We start from the raw sequence: 22,712 nt of genomic DNA, 5'->3' as shown, positions 1-22,712 counted from the left end.
CTCTTCTTAAAACTCACTTTTATTTTTTTACTGAGTGTATTCCTCATCCTTTTTATGTTTTTAATGATGTATTTTATCTCTATTTTTTGACTACTGTTTTATGATTTGATGTTTTATAATCTTAGTGGCCTGTACTTTTATCAGAACAATACATTTTGCCCATTCTGTTTCATTTGATTTTATGGAAAACACTTTGTAACATTGTTTTGATAAGTGCTATATGAATAAATTATTATTATATGTTTTTATTATTATCGTTGATTATTGATGCATAACATATGTTATCATCACATTATGACACACAGCACAATGTTGCATAGTGCAACTGTTAATGTCAATAAATGCTTTACAGTATCTATAAAATGTGAATTTATGATTAATATGCACAGTATCTGCTGTTGAAAACTTGGCTGTATACTCAAAGATGATTATGATCTAAATTTGGAGCATTGTTCAACTCTAATTTAATAGTGTCTTTTGATCATTGCAGTGTCAAGTTCCCTGAAGTAATGTAAAGCAAGATTCCATAAAATCTTAGCATTAGCTGTGATGATACATTGATACACACACAGAATTTATGATAATAATTAAAAAAAACCTCACTGCTCCATTCTCCTGCATCATAAAGGCCCATAGTCAGATATATATGTTGAATGCATTACGCAGGGAGAACACATTCAGACAATGAGTGTCTATGAGTTACAATACATGAAACACTGTCCTTGAGCTGCTGCACCTATCTTCTAACCTAATGTCTAAAGTATATAATGTAAGTGTCATAGTATGTGACAAATGTTATCTGCAATTAGACTAATTAGTGGAGCTTATAAAATGTTACCTGTCATATTTCCTGGCAGTATATATTAGCCGACTCTGCACAATTTCCACATGTGCACCTATTATTAAAGAAATGAACAATTTGAGCATTTCACCAAAATATAAAACTTATGAAATGAGAAACTCGACAGACATTGACAAGTTTGGTTAAAGACGACGATGATACTGACTCGATAAATATAGTAGCATTGTTGCATAATATATTTATGTTGATTTATGCTGGCATTAATTCATTATAATGAAAAAAGGGGGATAATGCTACATAACACAGGATGCTGTTTTTATAAGCAAATAAAGAAAATAAGAAAATAAACATAAGTTATTTTAATGGGGGGGGGGGGGGGGGGGGCGCAGCGTGGGCAGCAGCAGCTCATTTTCTTTTAAAGCTACAGACACAGAAACAGCCTGAAAAAAAGGGAAAAGAGGCATGTGAGAATTCATACTCTGAGTGATATTTTTAGCAAACATCTTCAAAGACCTCAGAGAAGTGAATTAACTTGTTGAAAATGAATATAATATGTGTCCTTTAAACAATATTGAAGGTTCATTCTTGACCTGACAAAACAGTTCATTCAGTAGCTTTTGATCATGTTATATGATAATAATAAAAAAATACAGTATATATTTGAAAAAATATATAAAAAGCAGACTGTAATTATTCAATAATAATCATCTGCACATTAGCTCAAACAGCTACACTGAACCTCACATATGTGTCTTTTGGTAGCAGGTGAGTGACACCTGCCACATCTGTTCCACCGCTCATTAAAATCATCAATGGAAGCAGCCATCTGCTCACAGTGAAGGAAGCTGCAGAGAGAGAGAGAGAGAGAGAGAGAGAGAGAGCACCTGGTAGAAAGTCCTTTTCTTCCATTCTCATTGGTTTGTGTTTGAATATCAGTCGAGTCACATGACCGACATGAAAGCTGTAATTATCCTCATTAACGGGATAATTGTCACCTAAAAATCTGATTCACTGTTTTAAACAGGAAGTGAACTGAATGAATCATATGTTTAATGTGCTGTTGTTTGATAACAATAATAATAATAATAAAATGTGTTTTTTAAACTAAATTAATAATCTTGTATTTGGTTTTAAAATATAGGCTGGTTTGAATTAATGTAAGTCAATGTTAACAGCCTTTTAGTAGTCTTATCTTATTCTGGGTCATGTTTACTACAAATCTCTAATGTCTCAAGACAAAAACATCTTAAATTAAGCTAATTCTGACTCCACTAGAGTAGCTTTGCATGATTCACAATTTTAAAAACTCTATCGCATGCTGCCATTCAGTTCAGCCTCTGTCTCTAACAGGCTGTTTTAGGCCTTCATTCCAATGGGTCTATTCCATTCTGATTGGACAGCCCTCTAGAAGCTGCTGAGGGGTTTACTGCTGATGCAAACCCAACATTTCCTGTATTACTGATTTCATTTAAAGCTTTTAAATAAGAAAATAACAGGAGACTTTTATTGTGAAAAGTTTGAAACATGTTCCTCACTGAATTAACAGAGCTTCATTACCTGAACTAAAAACCGGTTGACATATGGACACATTTGGAGCTGTTTGTTGAGATCAGTTAGAAAAAACATTTGAGTGTTTGAATGAATGAAGCGTTTTGGTCTTAGACAGTTTGCTGCAAAATGTTATTTAAATTTGATTTGACATTTGTGAGCTGAATTCAGTCCAGATGATTTCAATCAAATGTAATCTTTTCTTGTGATGTCTTCTAGTTATGTAAGCTCATCTCTTTTGTTACAGCAGATAATATTCTCAAACTTATGCCATCAAGCTTACTCATTCATTAAAATGAAATTTCCAGACTACATAAACTTTCATTGAATAGCCTTCATGACTGTACTGTGTGTGTACCTGCTTGTCCTCTGACCTCCTGATGATAGTTTGACTCTCTGTAGGTATAAATCTTTTTAACACAGCCTGAGACGATCTGTACTCATGATTCACTACGCTGTCATCAGGTTAAGCCTGAATAAGCCTAACTTAAAGTGTGTGTAAAGTAAGAATAAATATGTGTTCTGAGTTTGACATACCACAGAAAAGTGTGTTGTTAACCACCCTGCCAAATTTGAAAGATTAAAAAAATCGCCAAATATATGAAATTAGGCTTCAAAGTTGTGTAAAAATCAGCCTCTTTCTCTGCTACCAAACACTGTGGGAGTGCCCGCCGAGTTCACTGAAGCCCCGTCCCCTGCCAAGTGTCACCTGTCAATCAAAGTCACCACCTCTACCAGAAACATGGACACTACGTTTGAGAGCTTTCCGCTGCTAACTGAGCTGCTAGCTCGGCTGCTAGCTCGACGGCTGACTCAGCTAACTGGCTAACTGTATACTGTAGTAGTAGTAGTGTGCGCTGAAGGTATTTATACCAGGTGGGGAGTTCTGGTCCTCTGACATGAAGCCAACGCGGAAGTAACTTAGAACTGCATTCTATCAAAAGGCCACCAGGGGGCGCTCGTTTTGGTGTCAAAAGGACTTCTGTCTATATACAAGTCAATGGAGAATTCACCAACTTCTCACTTGATTTCTAACCTCAGTAAACCTTTTCAAAATGTGTTTATGGTCTCAATCGCTAGTTTGAAGCCTTCTTCAATGCAGTATGATGTTCATTTGTGAAATTTTGGCTTCCCTGATTTTATATGTGACGATAAAGCAGGGTATGCATTGGGGCGTGGCTACGTCCTGATCGATAGGTTGATTGACCAATGTCCTCGAGGTCCAGCCCTCACAACCAATCGCAACCTCCCTACTCCACCCATGGCCCCGCCTCATGCCCATATAAGTAGAATCCGTGTTTTTATTTTTCCCAGCATGCACCTGAAATTTTCAAGATGGCAGAAATCTTGAAACACAGTTTGTGAAGCCTAGCTCCATGATTCAAACCTAAATGGTTGAAATGCTTTTTACACCTTTTTTAGAAATACATATATGACTTTACACAGTATTTAAAGATCAGGTATTATGGCCTTGTTGACTCATTTTTGTGACATTTTATTCACCAAAAGTTTTTCTAAATCCATCTTTCCTTACAGCTCAGATTATCCTCTGTCCTTCAGCAATTTACATTCAAATCAGCATTATTAATGATCACCTCAAAATTTAGGCAAAAGGTCACATTTCTCAGCCATATTGGGGCATTTGAAGCCTCATCAACCCATACAGTATAAAGGGCTGATATTGTGTGAAGCTTTAGGATGGATGATGCTGATGGTGCAGGTCCTCATGTGCTTCGCATTAGGTGCATGCATTAGGTCGTACCCCAATTGGATGGGGGTGGTGGTGATCATAAATAATGCTGATTTTATGTAAATTGCTTCCAAAACAACCTGCTGGAGGACAGAGGGTAATCTGAGCTCTAAGGAAAGATGGATTAAGAGAATTTTAAACAACTTTTGGTGAATAAAATGTCACAAAAATGAGTTAAAATAACAGATTTCTAAGTAAGTCAGTCTTATAATAGAGACATAGTTCATCACCACATATGTGCACTACAGACATCGTCTTCTTTTTCCTGCAAACTGCTCTTCCTACAGCCAAAATGTAAAGTAGAGGAAATATAACTTCCTGTCTGCCAGGCAAGTAGATTTTCCATCTTCATAAATTTACAGCAGGGATTGTAAGTGTGAATGATGTAAACAGAAATATTTCCTCATTCCTCATTAGACCACTGCTGGCCCCTGAGGGTCTGACTGGTCATAGTGGTCCTGTACAGCTGCAAGTTCAGCCTCTGACTGATAGCAAAACTCATCAGGAATTTGATTTGTGTCTATTATTTCACTCCGGTCTCTCTTCTTTTTCATCATATCTCTGTACATTCATGAAGTGGAATCTGAAAGTTCCCCCTGGGTATACAAAGGAATTTTTCATAAGTTAAAACAACTTCCACAAATGCATCTTCACCTCAGTTTTGTTTCATATTGGGTCTGAATGCGGCCCCAAACTTGACAGAGCTCTTTCAGAGAGAGACGCAGATGTCCTCTTTAAAACAGGAGCAGGAGTAGAAAGCGTTGTCATGCTGAGATCCCGTCGGGCTCGTCTGCGTCGCATTCTGCTTCCAACACAGTTTTGTTGAGTCTTACCCACAGTGAGTTTCAGAAGCAGAGAGTTTTGCCAGCTGCCTTTTAAATTCATTTACAGTGCTACTACAGTAATTACGGCTAGTCAAAGCCGAACTAGCACCTTGAGGCGACCGTAATTACTCTAAAAGCTCAACTAAACTAAACTGCCCAATTTTGTTGACTTGCTCACATTTAGTTGATTGAGTTAGTCATTTTCCTTCATTTCTGTACTTCTACTATTAGGGGTGGATGTAGGAGTTGATAAGGTCCAGGACCGGGACACATTTTTTGGAGGGTTCAGATGTGCAGAATAACATTTTACTGCATTGTATGACTACTGCAAACATTAATAGTAGTACTGTAGTAGTGACTTATTTCAGTCCTTATTAACAATGTTTACATTCATTTTCCAAAAAGAATACACAGATAAACAAATAGTAACTAGGCATAAAATCAAAAGGAAAACAAAAAAATATATATTACATTTATTATTAGCTACATTTCACTTAGTCACACTGAGTCTTTATTACAATTGTTATAAGTTCACTGAAGCCACCCCCTAGCTCCACCCCTGGTCAGTAGGATACGAGTCTACTGGAAGATTACATTCCTTTCCCAAAAGTTGTATTTGTTGTTTTAGTTGAGAAACCCCATAAAATCAATGCACTTTATTCAGGAATCAACCATCTCCAGCTGGTCCAAAATGCTGCTGCTCGTCTCATTAGAGAGACATAAAAAGTTGAGCACATTACCCACCCCTCCCCCCACCCCCACCCGCCCCCCGTGCTCCCCTCCTTACACTGGCTCCCAGTCAGCTTTTGCATTGATTTCACAATTTTATTACTGACTACATTGCCTTGCTCTGACTTACCTTTCTGATATGTTGATGTGGTATGTGCCCCCCTCAACCCTTAACATCTGCAGATGGAGCCCTGCAGGTCACAGCTTGTGACAAAGAGTGATCTGACTCCACAGTCTAGAACTCTCCTTAAACTTTTTTTCTTTGTGAAAGCTTTTGGAAATGTTTGAATTGCTCTATTTGTTGTTTATTTTAAAAAATGTTTTACAATTTTTAATTAATCTTATTTATTTACTTTTTTTACTGCTGCTCATTTTAGTATTATTATTATTATCATTTTAATTATTTAATACATCATGTACTTTTATTTCTGTGCTCCTCATTGCTTTACTTTTATCTGCCTTGTTTTGTTTTATTTCGTCTGTAAAGCACTTTTTTTTAATATATAAATAAAAAAAAATTAAAAATCTAATTTAATATAATAGTATTATATAGTATCTCTCTCACTGTCTATATGTATACATACATGTATGTATCTTGACCAATTAGTGGGCAGCATTTACTGAGCACAGTTGTACAGCTGTGTATTTCAGCACCATGGAGAGCGTCAGATTGGTCACAGCTCAGTCTCTGGTGTTAAGCAGCAGTGACTCAAACACTTCCACTACTTATAGTTCATGTCAGAGATATTATTTTACAGCCTTCCCTCGTTGTTTAACACCGTGATAAAAGAGCCTGTACCCTGCTCTCTATATTGCTCTGCTGGGCCTTTGAACTGCCAACCTCCCTGCAGAGCTTTGTAATCAGTGGGCGGTTTGGATTTGGGGATTTCCCTCTAAATCTCAAGAGTCCCCTGCTGTTCTCCTACAAACCTGCCATCTCATTCCAAGTGGCACGATGCAGTTATTACTCGCTTAAAATGGCTTAGGGCAGACCGCCAATCCTCCCAACATGTTAACTTCCCATTGTTTGCCCGCTACGCCACCACCACCACCACCACCACCGCCCCCACCCTCACCCAACAGAGCACATGGTGATACACCAGCTGGAAGAATGGTGGCTGTTGTTAAACATTCAGAAGACATAAAGCAGACTAATGTTTCCTGTCAGTGTGAGCTCACTCATCCTCAGCCTGCACATCAAGACCTAACACTGGCCATGGTGCAGCAGCTGCATAATAAAACATGGCATGGTCCTGATGTGTTTTAATGAGGGTGGCTCAAATATAGACAAGCTGCTAAAGAAATGTCCAGAATGACATATTGTTAAACTTGCTTTCACTCACAGTTAAATTCAGTCCAGGCTCATTTTCACTCAGTAACAGTGCAGTAGGTTAGAAGTTGATTCTTAACCCTTACAAGCTGTTCATTGTCAAAATTGACCCATTTTTACACGTGAGAGCTGTAAAAACACCATATGCACTTTTTTTTTAGCCAGACTTTCCCTAATGTGACCCACAGTATACATAAAATGGACATAAAGTGCATCATTATTTAAATTTTGTGCAGTTGATACACATTTTGATATATGCAAATATCCAAATTTGACCTGTGTTAATTAAAACAAACAACAAATTAAACAAATCAGCATTCAAAAGAGTGATTGTGGTGATTGTCTTTTTTACACCGTGTTTACTCTCTGACAACTTCATTAAGGATTAATCAAACATTTATTAATGACTAATGGGGAATTTATGAATATGAATTGGTGTAGAAACCATGACCCATTTTGATATACTCCAAATATCATTGTTCTACCCTGAAAGTTGATTACTTTTCCTAAAATGAGGCTAAATGTATGTAATTTCATATCTTAACAAACTGACATGAATGTGGTATTCTAATCTGACTCTTTTCCAGAATTCAAATGTTGTATGATCACTTTAAATTGGTGGATGCATAAGAATAAATGATTAAAACCAAAGCAGCAGAAGTTGAGAAGTTCACTGGACAAAGAACAATAGATGTGACTGAATAGCATCTTTCTTCACACCCTCCCTTCTTCTTTAAAAAAGAAAAAAAACGGTAATAACTCACAAAACTGTACTGAAGTATACACGTCTGCATGTACCGGCTCCAGCCTCTCTGACCTCATTAGGATTCAGGGAGAGTTTGGGGTTTCTGTGTTTCTGGAAGTGTACAAGAGCGATAAGCTGGCTCCACTGGCATTACTTCAAACTTTTTTTTTTTTTTTGTGAGGGGGAGTTTGAAATCCTCTCAGACTCTTAGATGTTTTGCACTACTAAAAGTCAATGCAATTTCACAGATGACTGTGAGCTCCAGACTTTGAACACTTTGAACTTCTTTAGATTCCCTCTCGATTAACGCACACAAAGCAAATTGTTGGATACCTCATCTGAAGTCATACTTATGTCCGAAGTTTTACATTCAAATATTCTATATCAAGGATGTTTTTTTTAAGTTTTAAAAACACCCTAGAGGATGATTTAGATCTTATAGAAGACAGTTTTAAAGTTGAAACATTTGACTAATTTTTTCTTTGCCAATCCCACAGACTGAACATCAACATAATCTAAATGGTAATACCGTGAATACGCACAGAAAAATGTCAACATCAAACCCAGCAAAACTCAACTACTGCTGTTATTTCTCTTTCAATTTGTACTGTGTGACTCTACACTCACCACTTTTAGATTAAAACAAGCCGCCCAAAGCCAAAACATCTGTATGACTGGCAAAACAGCTCTCCAGTCAGTGCATTTCAGCTCCAACTAGAGCATTACAGATTACAGTCCTAAAACTAGGAAGTGTTTTATCCACAGGCTTTAATGCCAGATTTCTTTTTATTCCCCCCACTGGCTGTTGACGAGTGCTAAAAGTTTCACATTTTGTTCTGCAACACTTTACAGCAGTACAATGTTATGTGTCTTTGACAATAACATGCAACAGGTTTTTACATATATTAGCAAATACGTCCTAGCCAGCATGTCCATGTAGGCCCCATAAGGGTTGAAGTTGGGCTGCAATATGGGTCCCATGTGGGTTTGTCTGCAGTTTCAATGGTGACCCCACCTATGTTTGCCCTATGGGCTTCAAGTGGTTTCTAACTGGGTTTCAGGTGGGGCCCAACTGGGTGAGCTATACTGTACATGTGGGGCCCATGTTTCTGAAAAAATATGGGACCCAAACAATGTGCCCTGCTTATGCCCATGCCCACTTAGCCCACTTAAGTCCCTTATGGGGCTCATACAGTCAGCCCATATGGGATTCACATGTGGGGTCCATGTTACTGAAACCATTTGGGACCCCCAAAATGTTCCCAGTTCAAGCCCATGCCCACTCAGTACCCACATAGCAAACATTTAACCTGTGTGGGGCCCACATGGACATGGCAGCACATGGTAACTATGGTATAGTTCAGGTTAGTGAAAGATTGTCATTGCAGGTTATTGTCACATCCTGTTGTAGCGCGTATTTATTTTGAAGTTGTTCTCCCTTTGTGTGTTTTGTTAGTTCTACTTCCTGTGTTTCCCCTGCCTTAGTTGATTATAGGTTTTGGTTTTCTGTTCAGTCTTTGTCCGAGTCTCTGTGTTAGTATGGGGTTTGGCCTGTGTAGTTTTTGCATCATGTTATTTTGCCAGTGTTGCCTGCATTTTTCTGTTGAGTTGTTTATTCTTGGTTTGGCCATTAAAGTGCCCTTTTGTTATGAAACTGTCTACCTTTTTGTGTCCATCTGCGCTACTCACCGTGACAGTTATATAATGGCAAATACTTGCTTTCCACAGCCATGACCGCCACATTAGCACTTCTTCTGTATAATTAAAATGTAAAAATATCTGCGGGCATCAAATGCTACAATGCTATATGTGAACACATACTGTGGACACATACTGAGCTCATGCTGATGTAAATATGTCCATTGTCCTCCAGGACACCAGGACTGGTTATTTTGGGAAGGAGAGGGTCTGAAACAATTTGTGTGTGACTAATGAAAAAAAGGGGGGTGGGATTGAGAAGCCAAAGAAAACACTACAAATAAATAGAAAATTAGGTTGATGAAGTTATCTCTTTATAACAACTAGACCACTCTACACTACATGTGTAGAGTGGTCTGACTAAACAGTTTCTTGTAGTGAACAAGAACAAGTCACAAGCCATGGCCCTTATTTTCCACAAGCTTCTTGGATAAATGGAAAATGGAATTTCAGAAAAGCATGATAACTCTCTTTTTTATCCTGGACTTTTTATTTGTTCTTTTATATTCCACTGAAAGGTGAAGCACTGAAATTCCATAGTACAATTGCTGTTCAATTACAATACACATATTCTTCTTCTTAGAGAGGCTCTCTTTGAAAATCTTGAAGATTAAAGCCGTTGTGCCTTAAAGTTATAATTCTCAGGACTTCAACTGCTGGGCAGCTACCAGTTGGCAACCATCAGCCTGACTGACTTTACAGTCTTGTTTCCACAGTGAGGTTCCCAGGTTTGGTATCATCATGTCGCTATAAAGATCTAAACCTGTGCTCACTAACTGGATCTGATATGAGGTATAGATGGACAGAATGAATGGGTGAATGAAAGAAAGGAAGAGTTGTTCAATCAGTTAGTAGTCTCACATGCAGTCATTTGGTGCATTTTAATATAAGAATATTGATTAAGGTTCCTAAGAGCAGTTTCAAAAGGTACAGTTCATATAATCTTTTATCTTTATTAATTTCATTAAAAACTCCAAACATTTAACCCTTTCATTTATAGTGGTCACTATAGTTGACAGCTATTCAAAAGCTGTTTTCTTACATATACATGGATTTAGATGGTATACTTGCACTTCAGTGTCCACAGTGGACACTAGTACGTCATCCCATACACTACCACTAAACCTGCAGTCACTTTTTTGGCTGTAAATCAGTTCATTTATGTTATTATAATTTGATGAAAGAAAGGTCCTTTTTTCATGCCTAAAAAGACATCTGTTATCATAATGAATGTATGAAAGCTTTAAATCTGCCATGAGAAGTCTAATGGGAGCTAATATACATGCATTGTTGTAATATTTGGTTTAGACATTCATGTTCCCGTCATAATAAATTGTAATAATTAAAGTTATCCTCAAACACCATCATCTGATCAAAATTCCATGTTTCCCTAAACTTTGCTTTATGCCCAATATACCTATATATATATATATAGTAGTATATACCTATATAATATATAGTTCTATCACTAATTGGTGACCATACTAAATAGGAATGTGCATCTCCATCACTCAGGTGGATGAGATACACAATAATGTCCCTTCCTTAATTTATGGCTTTGAACTAAACATATTCCATCATTGTTCCTGATTGAACTGAGCTCATACTTGTTGGCTTAGCACATGTAAAACACTGTTATCTTTCTGATGGCAGTGCCTAATTGTGTTGTTATAAAAAAAAACATCAGAGGTGAGGACATGTACCTCACCCTGATGAAAACATCAATGTTTTCATCAACTGTTTGTTCTGCTTGCAGGGAGACTGACTCCCACAGCATGAGCTGTCAGCTATAAAAAAACACACCTGCCTTCCAATCAAATTATTTACCGGATGGGTTCAGCTCATTAGGCCTCAAGGTAAGACCAGCTTTTCAGAATATCTCTCTGCAGTCCTCACTGCTTCAGATTGGAGGTGCTAGCTATCAGTTTTTATTGCTAACAGACATGAACTCATTAAGGTTCTTTTTTTTTTTTTACTAAAATTGTATGTTTCAATTAAGTAATAAAATGTCACTTGTTGGGATTTTGAATGAGTTCCTTTTATTATTATTTTCTCATTAATAATTATTAACATGTTTAAACAATAATATGTTATTATCAACCTGTATTGATATGGTAACTTACAGCTGCCTATTTATATATCTAACAGACATACAACAACATTAGCAAGACTCTTTTTAGCTCTGTTTTGGTCTCTACCAATGAATGAGAAGAAAATAATTACAGTAATATAAAAGTAATATAACAGCTGGGATCTAACATCTGTTTCAGAGACAGCAGCATCCATATCAACCATGCCTGCAAAAGCTTTCATGATATCTGACAAACTAAGCATTATATCCATTCACTGAATAAAGATTATGAAAATAGAATGCATATTCTCACTCAGAATGTTATTTTCTTTTCTAATTTTTGTTTTTTTGTTGTTGTTTCTTGTTTGTTTGCTTGTTTGTTTCTATACGATGATGACAATCTCTTGGTTGAAGCCACAGCTATCTAATAAGTGTAGTATTATATTATAGTTATTATACAGTAGTACTACAGCTACTACAACTGAACATAGACACATTTGAGAGAGGACGAAAACCATTATCACAAGTGACATCAGAGCTTTAAACACCTATTGATTTTTTGTATGCATTTTATTTACATATGTAATTTGTGGTTGTTTATTATTTTATTTTATATCTATTTTCTAACTAGCACCTGTTTCAGATCATAGCTGTACTCTTTGACTTTCCAGGGAGAAGTCAGAGAATTTCAATGAGTGTATCTATGTAAAATATATAAAGACTTGAAAGGAATGAATGTTTTTTATGAGTAATATGATGTAGATCTGAGTGGACTGTAAACTGATGATATTATAAAATGACTGATTTAAAACCAAATGCTTGACATGATTCCAATACTTTCACCTACATCTACAGTAAAGTCATGACTCCTCACACAGTGGTACTAATGCATCAGTGAGCTCATCTCGTCCAAGGCACTGTGGTATTAAACAAAGCAGATGGTGGATTTATCTGACTAAGACATGCTATAGTAGTGTATTGTTAAGGTCACAGAGAAGGCTTATGTTCTAATGCACAGAGAAAGGAGATTGGGGGATCTAGATAGTACATAAACCGGCCAAATGCATGACTGTCTGGTGTCTTGACCTGACCCCTGAGCTGTGAGGGGAGCATGAAATTGTGTGGCCCTTAAGTAACCTCTGAGTAATCGCTATAGCTCTTTTGAAAAGGCATGAGCATCTCTCTCATCACTCCAGTCTTGCCTTCTGTCATAGCTTCCATGCATGTACCTGAAAAATGAGAGCCTTCGCTGTCAGATACCTGACTACCTATGCAAAGCGGTGAAGTCCCACAGGCCATTTACAAACACCTCAGGGTTTTTGCATGTGGCTGCTCACAAGTATCTACTGAGGATAGGCAAAATGGATTAAAATGCATTGGGTGTCCAGTGTCTTGTTAATGGATAAAAATGAGACGGGAGCGTAGTGCTATCTGCATAGAATTACATGCAGGCCCTGTATCCTCTGCAGTCTGAGTCTCCTGGGGCTCAGAGCCGAGTGCTGCAGAAAATACACACATCTACAGGTGATTTCATCCTCTATTCAGTCCTAATGGACAGTTTATTTTTACATCATTCTTACAGCAGAGCATTAAAAGTCAGTGTAAAGTAAGAATAAATATGTGTTCTGAGTTTGACATACCACAGAAAAGTGTGTTGTTAACCACCCTGCCAAATATGAATGATTAAAAAAATCACCAAATATATGAAATTAGGCTTCAAAGTTGTGTAAGACTTTTTCTCTGCTACCAAACGCTGTGGGAGTGCCCGCCGAGGTCAGGCATTTTCGCGGAGCCACACTATGATGACCCCGCCCACGTTGAGTAGGTACCTTTTTGTAATGGAAAAGGTCCTTCCAGGAACCGAGTCGAGTCAAGTCCAGCCGAGTAGTGCTGGAACTGTGTAGTGGAAAAGCGCCATTTGTGAAACCTAGCTCCACAATTCAAATCTAAATGAAATGCTTTTTACACCTTTTTTAGAAATACATTTATGACCTATTTAATGTGTTTAGAAGAAAATGTCTGAATTCACTTTACACAGTCTTTAAGATGGCCACAAAATTGCATCTAAAGGCACATATGCAACTTTAACAGCAAAACAATACTGTCCTTTCTGAATTGCTGTGTTCTATGTCCTGAGCCAGCAAGTTGGGTGTCATTTTTTTGCACCCAGGTACTCATAGAGGACGGACTCACATGGCTGTTGCATGTGATTGGTTAAGCAGCTGTGTCATCACTTCTCAACTACAGCAAACACATCTGTATCAGACGTAAAATCGACAATGTCTGTCCCATAAATCCAGGGGTTGACCAGATCTGGGGCTTAGCAGAGAGCCAGGGTCCATTTTTTTTGGTTGGTTCACATGTGCATCATTTAATTTTATTGCAGTGAATGACTATTGCAAACCTTTGTGTCGTCCTCGCTGGTCATATTGACCCCGTTTGTTTTGACTGTTCCTTCTTTCCTCCCTTCCTTCCTTCCGTCTGTACTTCCTCCATCCCCCTTTCTTCCTTCCTTCTTTCCTTCCCTTCCTACCTCCCTCCTTCTCTCTTTCTTTCCTCTGTCCTTTCCTTCCTTCCTCTTTTCCTTTCTCCCTCCCTCCCTCCTTCCTTCTTTCCTCCCTCCTTCCGTCCTTCCTGCCTCCCTTTCTTCCTTCCTTCCTTCCTTCCTTGACTCGAGGACAACAGGAGGGTTAATAATAGTAGTGGTTTATTTTTGTCCCTATTAACAATTTTTCAAAAAGAATTCACATAGAAATAGCATATTACAAGTACTCACTTTACTGTAATTGAGTAGCTATTTTGTTTACTTGTACTTTTTTGGAGGATTTTCCAAAAACAGTCATTTTACTTTTATGAAGTATAGCTTAAATGCTTCAAATGAAGTAAAGTAGTTTGTTATATTTGCACATTCATCTGTTACTGAGTAAATGTTTTATTTGTGCTTTAAAATCATTAATGGATATTGGTGTCATGGCCCTGACAACCAATCAAATGCATCAATGTCTGTAGCCCCAGAAGCCCCCGCCCCCCCCCCCCCCAGCTCTGCCCCTGTCATTAACTGTATATAAAGATGGATGTAGCGAGGTGTGACATCATTTGTTGGTTTCACTGGAGTTGGTTTGAAGCTTGAATGTACAACTTATATTCAGCATCAACTTTTCCGTTTGAAGCCAGAACCTTTGAAATAAGGTGTTTAGGGTGTTTCCTTTCACACTCTTGAAACATTCCCTGCTACCTCAGATCCAAACTGTCACTAGCTTACTGAGTGAACACTAAATGCTGCACACTTGGGCTATTGTCAGCTACTATAGCAAAATTGTGCAAGCAGGGCAGGTTTCATAATTGAGTAAAATTCAATTTAGTGAAATATTGGAACAATAGTCCAAGTCCCAGAGCTGAGACAAACAAGACTGTTATTAGAGGGTCTGAATTTAGAGATTGAGACTGTAATGACTTGTTTAAACAAATGATTGACTATTTTGGTTGTACTGTATTTTAGCATACACTAATAATACATAATAAGCTGTACTTTGTATCAAATTGTACAAAAAACTAGAAATGTGTTCTGTATCAAACAGTAAACAAATACAGTTGTACCCTAATTAAGCACTATACATCTAAATTATGTTGATGAAACCACACACAATGCCACTTAGACCCAAAATAAACAATACTTAGACACTATTATAGCAAATTATACTCTAAATAGAAATCATTAAAGTTACAAAAGGTTTATTACTGAATCAAATATCTTGATCAGTAACCCCAACCGGTCGAGGCAGATGTTCTCCCACCCTGAGTCTGGTTCTGCCTGAGGTTCCTTCCTGTTAAAAGGGAGTTTTTTCTTGCCACTGTTGCTCATGTGGGAATGTTGGGTCTCTTTCAAATTAAACCTGAAGAGTTCGGTTTAGAACCTGCTCTATGTGTAAAGCTGAGGTGGACACACAACCATGGATCAAGAGGACAGAAACAGAGCAGAAGGAACACTGTTGGGTATGTTTGATTTTTGTTCTATCACTCATGTTTCAATGCCTGAACTTCAGGCAGGCAGGAACAGGAATAAATCAATAAGGTAGGTAATAGAAACAATACAAATGAAAGCTACATTTTACATTATAACGAAATAGACACACAAATAAAAACACAATAAAGAATAGATACATAACTATAAACATACTATTTGCAGAGTATACATTTTAAATTGACTTTACTTTGATAGCAATTTTCTTGTCTTATTGACCGCTCAAAGTGCTCCACAATACATGCTTACATTCATCCATTCATACCCATATTTGTATACTGATGGTGTGATGCAGTGGCGTAAACATTGACAGTGCAACCTGTGCAGCTGCACCGGGGCCAAGACACCGTCAGGGGCCCATGAAGGAAGAAAAAAAAAACAGCTGTCCAGCAGCTGTATTGTTTTTGTGAATGAAATAGCTGGTTGGCGGGTCAGTAAGGTAGGCTAACGCTGAGTGGGTGGTATGGGAGGGGGGAAATGATAATTTCTCCAATCACCTTGATAGCTGTCAGTCATGATGAGTCGCAATGACGTGATGTAGTTGTTTCTCTTTTCAGCAGGAAAAAAAAGCAAGTGGATGAAAGTTGACTAGAAAAGGTAGGCTGCCCCGATCACACAGGACGACGGTAGGATAGTTTCCTCCAGAGCCTCCTCTTCCTCTGGTGTGAACTGCCTTGAGAGGGCATCTGGCTTGGTGTTTCTCGAGCCTGGGCGGTAGGAGAGGGTGAAATCAAACCTTCCTAAGAAAGTTCAGTCGGCGAGCCGAACGGAGATAGGCTAGGTTTTTATGGTCTGTCCAGACGATGAACGGCTGGACCGTCCCCTCCAACCAGTGCCGCCACTCCTGAAGGGGCAAGCCCACCGCAAGCAACTCTTGGTTCCCCACATCGTAGTTTTTCTCTGCTGGAGTCAGGCGTCTGGAGAAAAAAGCACATGGGTGAATTCTGTGGTCTGCAGGTGAGTGCTGGGAGAGGACAGCCCTGACCCCAGAATCTGAGGCGTCAACCTCCACTATGAACTGGAGGCCTGGATAAGGATGAATTAACACAGGGGCTGCCATGAACTTAGTTTTCAGCCTCTCAAAAGCTGCCTGTGCATCCAGTGACCATACAAATGTCTTCTTGACGGAGGTTAACTGGGTGAGAGGGGCAGCAAGGCGACTGTAGTCACTAATAAACCGTCTATAAAAATTGGCAGAAACCTTTGTAGTTGTTTACGAGTGGCCGGGGCAGGCCACTGTTTTACTTCTCTGATTTTCTCAGGATCAGGTTTGAGCTGCCCCTTTTCGACTATGTGCCCCAAAAAGCTAATGGAGGTGGCGTTAAAGTCGCTCTTTTCTGCCTTTACATACAACTTGTTTTCAAGTCATCTTTTCAACACCTGTGTTACATGGTCCACGTGTTCTGCATAACTGTGAGAAAAAATCAAAATATCATCAATGTACACGAAAACAAACCTGTTCAGCATGTCCCTGCGCACGTCGTTAACTAAGGCCTGGAAAACAGCAGGAGCATTTGTTAAACCGAAAGGCAACCAGATATTCAAAGTGTACCAAGTGTGTGTTGAATACCGTTTTCCATTCATCCCCCTCTTTAATTCTGATTAGATGGTAGGCATTTCTCAAGTCCAACTTTGTAAAAATGACTGAGTCGTGAAGTGGTGTGAAGGCCAAATCTAGCAGCGGAAGAGGGTACTTGTTTTTGACAGTGACAGCATTTAGACCAGTGTAATCGATGCAGGCCGCAAAGTTTTGTCCTTTTTTTCAACAAAAAAGAAACCAGCTCCAACCGGAGAAGAGGAGGGACGAATGAGACCTGCCGCTAACGAGTTATTGATGTATGTTTCCATGGTTTCCTTTTCAGGTTTGGAGATGTTGTATAGTCGTTGTGTGGGAAGAGATGAGCCAGGGAGCAGATCAATAGCGCAGTCGTATGGTCGGTGTGGTGAAAGGGTGAGAGCTCGATCTTTACTGAATGCCTCCTTCAGCTCATGATATTCACAGGGAACATTAGCCAAGTCTATGTCTTTGGGAGGTGCAGGCAAATCTGCAGAGGGTTTGGGGATGGCCGAAAATAGACAGTGTCGGTGACAGTGATCACTCCAATTGCGAATCGAGGCTGTCACCCAGTCTATATGGGGGTTGTGGGTTTGTAGCCAGGGCAACCCAAGAACGATGGGGGTTAAAGGGGATGATATGACAAATAGCTCTGCCTGCTCATGATGGTTACCTGACAGGGTGAGTTTAATAGGCTGGGTTTTGTGCGTGACGCTGTCAATGGGTTGGCCGTCAATCGCTAGAATTCTTTTGGGTCGCTCTAGTTGATGAACTGGGAGAATATGTTCCTATACCAAGTCAATATCTATGAAATTGTCATCCGCCCCAGAGTCAATTAACACGTCAACTGGGAGAGTATGTTGGGTCCAGTGTATCATACCTGGTAATCGGATGCGGTTAGTGGAGGAAGCCGTGGAGGTTCAGCTAACCAGCGTCCTCCTTCCTGCTGATGAGCCTGTCCTTTTGGCGCTTCGGGACACTGTGCTCGATAATGCCCCTTCTGGCCACAGTAGATACAGAGTCGGTTCATGAAGCGCTGCTGTCTCTCCTCAGGAGACAACTTAGCACGCCCCAACTGCATTGGTTCCCCCGCCGTGGGAGCAGGAGGGCCAGTGTTTGCTGTGGGGCTGCTAGATGGTGAGGCAATGGTGGAAGGGAAAAAAGCCACTTGGTAGGCTGGAGCAGAGGTAAGGGGCCGAGACCTCTGTCCCTGGGATCTTTCCCTTCGTCTCTGTCTATCAAGGCCTCTAAGCTATCAGGCTCATCTCTGGTGGCCAACTCATCTTTTAACTCCTCTGATACGCCCTTGAGGAAAATCCCCTGCAGGGCGGTGTCATTCCATCCGCTTTCAGCAGCTAAAATGGGAAACTCAAGTGCATACTGTGAAGCTGACTGGGTGCCCTGTCTCAACCAAAGCATTTGGCCAACTGCCTCCTTCCCTTAACAGGATGGTCAAAAACTTTTCATTTCCTGGGTGAATTCATCATACTCCTGGGTGAGTTCTGGGAGTGAGTAGAGATGGCTAGAGCCCAAGCTGAGGCTTGGTCGGACAGGAGGTTCATGATAAAGGCTATTTTTGCCTGATCTGTAGGGTATGTGCCTGGTTGTTGGTGAAAAACTAGTGAACACTGGTGCAGAAACTGAGAACAAGTCCCTAAGTGACCAGGATACCTGGCAGGTGTGGGGATGTAGGGTTCCCGGGGCGCAAGCATTGGTGCCACAGCGGGTTCTGAGGCTGGAGCAGGTGGAGGAGGAAGGGGGGGCGAGAGCAGCCAGTTGACCTGTGATGGCATCAATCCTCCCTCCAAGATCTGTAATGCTCGTGGCTAATGGCTTCAGGTTGTCCACAACTTGCCGGAGAGTGGAGTCATGCTTGCTCACCAGAGCGCCCTGCGAAGCGAGCGCTCGCTTGAGGTGGTCCGTCTCCGCCGGGTCCATGTGGCCAGATGATTCTGTGACGGTTTGTGTGCAGGGTGGACCCAAAAGGCAGGAGACCAGGGAGCAGTTTAAACAGCGGTTTATTTACAAAACCAAAACTTAAGGAGCCGCTGGAAGCAGCGGTATTGGGGGGTCGGGCTGGGCTTCCTCACAGGGGAAGAAACAACTCAAAACGGGCCGCTTCAGGCGGTGGTGCAGGCAGCGGTGCTGGCTGACCGTGAGGCTCGGTAACTGAAATCTTCTGGCAGTGGTGTAGAAGTGAACCAGGCTTTTCTGGAGGTGTGAGATGATTGCTGGATTGAACCCAGGTGTGCTCCTTGCTCCTCTGGAAAGTAGGTCAGCCCCGCCCCTGAGCCACCACTTGCCCTGCAGGAGAGACAGGGAAAAAAAGGGAAACACAAACATAACCACAGCCATAACCTATATGAAAACAGAACCAAACCGACCCCAGTCCATAACAAGTACCATGTTTAGCAAGCCCAAACAAAAAAGCAGCGCGCAAAAGAGGAAGGAAAGAAAGAAGCAGGTTGAAGGTAAAGCTAAAATGACCAAATTAGACATGTTTTTTACTCAAACCCAGGCAACCCAGGCAAAAGCTAGCGTGCTGCTGGAGGCTAGCGGTAGCTTGCCTGCTAGCTCCGTAAATGGATTAGCATTGACCACCGCGTCCCGCTTCTCCGGACTCAGTGGATTGGCTATACTATCTATTGAGAAGAGCAGAGCGCTTCTCTGGACTCAGTGGACTGGCTATACTCTCTATTGAGAACAGCAGAGCGAGGATTTTGGACCTGAGCAGCGTCGTAAATGACTTTGCTGAGCGCAAGGCCCATAAGATGAGCTTCTAATGAGTGAGTACAGCTTCTCTTTGTTATGAAGTGGAATTAGCGGGATTTAAATCTATGGCAATGTACTTTTAACCTCATATGTTGGAAAAATGATTGTGTGATATACATGAGGTGCCACATCCATTCATTTATGCTGTGTTTTTGTAAGGCATATAATGAGCTGTGTTTTTCTTGATGGTTATGCTTATGGACATACTGTGCAAGATATCTTTGTGTAGCTTTGTTAGTGTCGGCGATATTTGAATTTTTGATAGTTTGGAGACATCATCAGGTTGTGGTAGTTTGAGCCCAGGTCAGGGCAGGCTGTTAGATAAGTGTTGATATGGAGCTTCGGCTGCTGTCCAGGATGAGTGTGTGGCCAGTCACCTGTAACGTTAGCCGACATAGTGACAATAGCAGTTCTCTCAAGTGGCTGTGCGTGTGTGTGTCCAAGCGTGTGTGTGCGTGCGCTTGTGTTTAAGGTGGGGCCTGTCACCATGATGTTACGCTGCTGGTGTGATGGTAGAAGATGCCATGCAAGGAGCCAACATGCTCATCAGGAGCAACACAGCACTTCTTATCCAAAAGCAACCCTGAATGTTTCTGTGTTCACTCATTCACTCGGCCATCAAGAGCAATTAGTAATGCTTTATGTGATAAATAAAATTTTAGGTGAGCAGTCTCTCTCCTTGAATGACTGGACTCTGATTTGATTCCTGGCTTCTCCAGTCCACAGTTCCTTGGGCCAAGATACTGAACCCCAATTTACTCCTAAAGGCTGTGCAATCACTGTATGAATGTCTGTGTCAATGGGTGAATGTGGCTTGTAGTGTAAATGCACTTTGAGTGATCGGAAGACTAAAAAAGCACTATACAAAATGCAGTCTAATGCAGTCCATTTGGCCAGGATCTCATGCAAGATATTCTACATGATGTCTAAAAGTGTGTGCAGCATCTTCCTTTCCACAACCAGAGAGCACAGAGAACAGTCTTCCTGATCAGATTGTTTACCTTGTTAGTGTCCCTGGCTCTAATACTCCCAGCAGATAGCAGTGATGAATATTACACTTGACACAACAGACTGGTAAAAGATTTGAAACATCTTGATTCACAAATAAAGGACTTACCTTCCTCAAGAAGCAGAGTGTGCTGATATACTTCCTGTAGACAGACTCTGTGTTGCATTTCTAGTCCAGTCTGTTGGACAGTCAAGGTGGACTCAGAGGTATCTGTATCCCTCCTCCTCCTCTCCAAGAATGGAAATGGTGTTTATCCTAACCGTGGTCATCCTAAAATCCACAACCATCTCCTTGGTCTTGGCCACATTCAGGAGCAGGTGGTTGTTCCTATATGACAATAAAAGCCACCAGTCCACTGCTGACACACTCCATAACTGCAGAGTCATCTGAAAATGTCTGCAGATGTAGGGCTGGGTGTCGTTTAAAACATTACAATACCAGTACCCTTAAAGTGATACTGATTCCAATTGAGTATTTCATTCGATACCACATGATTTCCAGTGTAACAGTGTGTAGTGTAGACACACTTTAAAGCGTTTAGGTGGCATCATGGCTGCTGAACTGCTAAATGGACTGGTCTTATATAGCGCCTTTCTAGTCTTTGCGACCACTCAAAGCGCTTTACATGACATGTCATATTACCCTTTCACACACATTCATACAGTGATGGCAGGGGCTGCCACGCAGGGTGCCAACCTGCTCATCAGAACTAACCAATCTAACCTGGAATCTAACCATTCATTCACATTTACACACCGTTGGCACAGCAATGGGAGCAATTGTGGACTGGAGGAGCCGGGAATCGAACCACCAATCTTCCAATTGGAGGATGACCGCTCTACCTCCTGAGCCACAGCCGCCCCGCTGCTAAGCGCGCTAACTCAAATTCACCACGACTTCACCACCGCAGATAGGTTGTATCTGCTGTGGCAGTGGGCCAATCACATGTCACATTAAATCAAAGAAGACTTGTGTCAATTGGCTGTGAGAAACAACATACAACATACATACAACATTTTCTAACTCAAAAAGTGCAAAAAGGATCGATTGCAGGTATCAGTTGACAGGAGATGTTTCGATACAACTTAGTATTGAACCGATTCAAGGTACTGAAAGTCAAAAGTGAGCAGCGTGAATACAATGGTCCCCTACAATGTTCCTGTGCTATGAACCACCTGTTAAGGTACAAAAACTGTGTTCTGTCTGTCAGGTAGTCAGTAATCCAGGAGGTTATGAAGGCGTGTACTTGCATCTCTTTACTCAGCAGTACAGGCTGGATTGTGTTCAAGATTCAATGATTCAAGACTGTATTTGCCATTTGCTCTGGTGTAGATGTACAAGGGCATTGGAATTCTTGTGCTGATCTCTCATTCAAGTAATACAAAAAATACAGTAAAGATAAGTACATAATAATAAGTAAAACTGTTGTGGAAGCACTTTTTGTTCATTCTGATGCTCTCTGGACAGTGGCATCTTAGCTGGTGTCCGGAATCGCTCCGACTAAACCGAAAGTGTCCAGGATGATGAAGGTCTAAGAATGGCTAAAGGCCAATTAACAGATACCTCATCTTGGATTGAAGCATGAAGATTTTGCAGCACATTTCTTCCATATCCATGGATTCATAAAGAATGTCGACTGCTAGCAATCACTCGTGAGGTTTGATGGTGACAACATAACTCCAACCATGAATGGCTCAGGCAGGAAGAGTGAGCTGCATGGATGTGGAGAGTTCAAAGTCCTCCAGGCTCCTGCTGGATTTCTCAATGTTTGGGCCATTTCTTTTTTGTATGTAAGAGCTTTCACATTTTGTGGCACTCCATTAAAGAGTTCAGAATCCACAGCAGGAGAGCCTGAGAA

This window comes from Scomber japonicus, chromosome 17 (assembly GCF_027409825.1).
Source record: "Scomber japonicus isolate fScoJap1 chromosome 17, fScoJap1.pri, whole genome shotgun sequence".
NCBI lineage: Eukaryota > Metazoa > Chordata > Actinopteri > Scombriformes > Scombridae > Scomber > Scomber japonicus.
Note: the sequence above shows the minus strand (reverse complement) of the source record.